The 5,169-nt window shown below is 38.5% G+C and overlaps 1 pseudogene; it reads left to right on the top strand.

The window, feature by feature from the left end:
• Positions 1-609: 609 nt before the first annotated feature.
• Positions 610-4,675, top strand: LOC150048410 (LIM domain transcription factor LMO4 pseudogene; annotated as a pseudogene).
• The last annotated feature ends 494 nt before the right edge of the window (positions 4,676-5,169 follow it).

Genomic DNA, 5,169 nt, shown 5'->3' with positions numbered 1-5,169 from the left:
GGCTCCATTTCAACCATTTGGCTAAACATGGTGTTGTACACCTCTCATCCCAGCTGCCAAAAAATTGAAATGACTGGGACCACTGCACTTGCCTTCCATCCCTTCCTTGTGTGGAAACACAAATAGGAGGGCTGTAGTCCAAGCTGGCCCAGTCAAAAAGGGAGAACCTACCTCAAAAATAACACAAAAAAAGAGCAGCAGTGTGACTCCTGCAAGCGTGCAACTGAGTTCAAACTCTAGCACTACTGGAAAACAAAAAGAAAGTAAAGAATAAAATTATCAATAAATCAAATGAAAATGTGATGAAAAACATCACCTGTGGATCATCAACCATCACAGGTTGAGAAAAATATCAGGGATTGAAACAAAGTCAAGGCATCACATTTGGATAACAATACAAATAAGTGAACGAGTACCAGGCTACTCACTTCTGTGATTATAGCTACTCAGGAGGCTGAGATTTGAGGATCATGGCTCAAAGCCATCTTAGGCAGGAAAATCCATGAGAGTCTTATCTCTAATTAACCACTAGAAAACTGGAAGAGGGGCTGTGGCTCGAGTGGTAAGGTGTAGCCCCAGGCCCCATGACAAACAAACAAACAACTAAACATGACCACAATGTTTAAGACATTTAGGATACAGTTAAGAGATCAAATTGATAAATCTGTGGTATTTAAGAGGGGTCTGAGATACAGACTTAAAGATATAGAAAATCTATTCAATGAAACAATAATCAAGTCCCCAAATCTAGAGAAAGAAGTAAACAGTCAAGTACAGGAGATATTCAAAGACCACAAGTAGATATTACCCCCACAGAGAACCTTCTCATTATAATGTAGTCAAAATGAAAAATAAAGAAAAACATAGAAATCAGAAAGAGAAAAGTCTTAAGTTACTTACTATGGCACACCAATCAGAATAACAACAGACTTCTAAGCAGAAATCCTAAAGTCCAGAAGAAGATGGATTCATGTGTTTCAAGCTCTAAAAGATGACTTCCAATCACAATTAGTGTATTCAGTAAATTTATCTTTTAAGTAAAGGAGAAATAAAGACCTTCTATGGTAAGTATATAGCACACTCAACAGCCTATTTGTATACAGATATATCATCATCATCATCATCATCATCATCATCATCATCCTCAGTTACAATTATTATTGTTGTTGCTGTTGGGCTGGTCCTGAGGCTTGAAGTAAGAGCCACAGCACTGTCCCTGAACTTTCAAGGCTAATGCGCTACCACTTGAATCACAACTTCACTTCTGCATTTTGCAGAAGTTGGGAATAAGAACCTCACAGACATTCATGCCCAGGCTGTCACAGATCTACAAAGTGTGTGTTAATTCAACTATATAAATAAGCATTTAAGAGTAAATACTAGGCTAGGAATGTGGCTTTGTGGTAAAGTATGTGCCTAGCTTGCATGAGGCTCTGGGTTTTATTCCTCAGTATCATGTAAACAAAATAAATAAATAAATAGTTTTAAAGTGTAAATGGTATAAATATGCAAACCAAGAGACAAACTACCAGAGTAGATGAAAATGAGACCTAAGTATATGTTACCTACAAGAACACCCCACTTTTTGCTAGTCAGTCCTGGGGCTCGAACTCAGAGCCTATGCACTGTCCTTGGGCTTTCTCAAGGGTAGCACTTGAACCACAGTACCACTTACACCTTTTTCTGTGTATGTGATACCAACGAATCATACCCAGGGCTTTGGGTATGCTAGGCAAATCACTCTTGGCCATGGTCCCAGCCCCAGGAAACCTTTTTTAAATATAAAATACAAATGTAATAAAATGAAAAGATGGAGAAAGCTATAGCAAGCTAATCTTCATACCTTTTTAAAGAAAATCAGGTATAACTGTATTAATTTCAAAGTATACTTTTAAACTTAATTAAAAACTATAGAGCAAGGAAGATTATTCAAATAAAAGCAGCATTGTATAATTATAATAAAGAGGCCAAAGACAGAATAGTAATCTTTAATGTGTGTATGCCTAAAAACAAAACATCAAATATATCAGGTGAAAAGTGACTGAAATTGATATATCTATCTCAGTGGGACACTACTCATAACTGACAATATGACAGTACGTGGAAATTCAGTAATACTGTAGATAATCAAGCATCACCACACATAAACTAGATTTACTGAAGTTTATAAAATACTTCACATAAGAGTGGAATATACCTTCTTCTTAATTTCACATAGGTATCCTTTACCAAGATATGCTCCTTTCTGGGTTATAATGTATTCAATATAATGGCAATCAAAAATTAAGCTTGCATGCTACAATGAATTTGATCTAGAAATCAGTAACAGAAAGCTAAAAAAGATTAAAATGTGTAGTCATGAATAACACAGGTATCAAAGAAGAGTCGAGAGAAATAAATACTTTGAATTCATTGATAATACAAGTCAGCATTTGTGGAATGCAATGAGGAACAGCAGAGCCTAGAAGGAAAATTTTATACATTGGATGCCTGTATTTGAAAAGAAGAAAGATCTAAAATTAGTGATCTATGTTTCTACCTGAGGAAAATAGTGAAAAGGACAATATGAGCACAAAGCAAATGGAAGTTTAAAAGCATTAAAATTTACAACAGAAATAAATGAAATTGTAAACAGGTAGCCAATAGATGAGGCTAGCCAATCCAAATGCTGATTCTTTGCAAAGATTAATAATTTCATAACTCTAGCCAGCTACTTGAGGAAAAAGAGAAAAGACACAATTAATTACTCATCTCTAATGAGTGGTCACACTACTGTCTTGAGGATAAAAATCTATGTACTTTTGCATTAGCTTTGGGGGAGTTTGGCCTAGTGATAGAGTGCTTGCCTAGCGTTCATGAAGCCCTGGGTTTGATTCTTGGTACCAGATACACAGAAAAATCTGGAAGTGGTGCTATGATTCAAGTGAAAAAGCTCAATGACAGTGCCCAGGCCCAGAGTTCAAGCCTCAGGACTGGCAAAAAAAAAATGGCTATGAACAGTAACTCGGGCCTTAATCTCAGTTATTTGGAAGGCTAAAATTGGGAGGATCATGGTTTAAGGCCAGCTTAAACCCTGATACCTGTGATCCTAGCTAACAGGATGATTGCAGCCTGAGGCTGGCCAAAAAACACAAACTCTACCTGAAAAATAAGTGCAGTAAAACTAAGTCCTGCAGGTATGGCCCTAGTGTAGAACACCTGCCTAACAAGCATCAGGCCTTGAGGTGAAACCCCAGTACTACAAAAAAAAAAAAAAAATGAAAAGGAGAATAAAGGAATACCAGAACTGTCTTGTGTCAAGACAGCTAATGATCTGAATGGAGAGGACAATTTCCTTGAAAGACATATCCTTTAAAGACACACAGAGTAATAGAACATACAAATAGATCTATATTTATTAAAGTAATTGAGTGAATAATTAATAAACTTTGAATAAGAGGCTGAGAAAATGAGAACCAAGCCCAGCAGGTTTTACTGGACAATTCTAACAAATATTAAAGGAAACCATGATGTCAGTTTTCTACAGTGTCTTTCAGAAGATAGAAATTTGAAAGAAATGCTTTCTAACTCAGTCTATGAGGTCAACATCAACTACAACAAAACTATTATGGACCAATATTTCTCACAAACATAGATGGAAGTGTCATTAACAAAGTACTATCAAATTGTATCCAACAAGATAAGGAAAGAATAATAAACGATGACCAAGTAGGACTTACCAAAGTGTAAGGGCTGGTTCAACATTTGAAAGTCAAATCATCTAATCCATCATATTGAGAGGCTAAGGGGGAAAAAGACACATGTGATTATATAAATAGATACATTGAAAAATCATTTGACAAAATCTAACATTGCATATTGAAATTGCTCTGCATTCTTGGAAACCAGGTGATTTCCTCAGATAAAGAACATTATTCATAATTTCAGAAATGAAGACAGTTCTATTCAGTTTTGTACAAGAAGCTCTAGCTAATGCAATAAGACAAGAATAACAAGCACATAGATTGGGTCGCCACAGCCAGAGGCAGAGGAGAGAGATGAGGATTTGAGACTGACACTTCTGCTCCTGGACTGCCTGCTACTTACATACACCCACCTTTATACTCCCACCCCTCTCGGCCTAAGAGCTATGCGATTAAACACGAATAATAGGGAGAGAAGGGGGGGGGGTTAGGACGGAGCTCACAGCTGCCTCCCCTCACTGCCATGACTGGTGGCTCCCTCTCCTGGAAGCCACGTGCAGGCTACAGGAGCAAAATTGAGGACAGCTTTCTGTTCTATGCCATGAACAAGTACTGGCACAGCCAGAGTCTCATGTGATCCTGCTACCAGACACAGCTGGGAGCCCTGGACACGTCCTGTGACACCCAGAGCTGTGTGATCCTTTACAGAAACCACTACTTTGGGTTATTTGGGCTTCGCGGTGCCTGTAGTGCTGGTGGACAGTCCATCCCCACGCGTGAACTCATCACGAGGGCACAAGGCAATGTGAATTATCTTGAGTGTTTTACACGCTGTACTTGTACCTGCCGGAATCACTTGGTCGGGGGAGACTGGTTTCACTACATCAATGGCAGTGTAATTGTGAACATGATAGACCTACAGCTCTCATCACTGGCCATTTGAATTCACTTCACAGCAATCCACTACTGCCAGACCAGAAGGTCTGCTAAAAGGTCAGGGGAATGCAGAATGTGTGCCTTCAGCTCAGATTTCATTCATCACAGGTGGGTGGGTCCCATGTGTCTTCAGAAGACAAGTCACCACTGTAGTACCAGCTCCTCTGCACCCTCTTTAGTCTTGATTGCCCTTCCAGCTTTTATTGGTGTATTAAAATGACTGAATATGAACATTAAGGACCCCATGGACCTGGGACAATGGGTGACTGCAGAGAATAATGAAAAAAAAAACTCATCTGAAGACATCTTTCAGGAGTGGGGGAGGGGACTTGGGGGGAAAGAAGTGACTAATAAAGCTAATTAAAAGAAGCATTCAAATCTGCTTTCTAGCCGATTAGCAGGGCACTGGCCAAAGTTTGTACCCTGTGTTTTATCTTTACAACATTCTATCTGCCTTTTGTATACTCAAGTGTTGTAAGGAAACATGTTTCCATTAAACTGAACATGAGATAAAGGAAAGAGATGTGATTTTTTGTGATATTCTATCACA

This window comes from Megascapheus bottae, chromosome 22, assembly GCF_031878675.1.
Source record: "Megascapheus bottae isolate mThoBot1 chromosome 22, mThoBot2.hap1, whole genome shotgun sequence".
Lineage (NCBI taxonomy): Eukaryota > Metazoa > Chordata > Mammalia > Rodentia > Geomyidae > Megascapheus > Megascapheus bottae.
The sequence above is the reverse complement of the archived record's forward strand: the minus strand, read 5'-3'. Positions and strand labels throughout refer to the sequence as shown.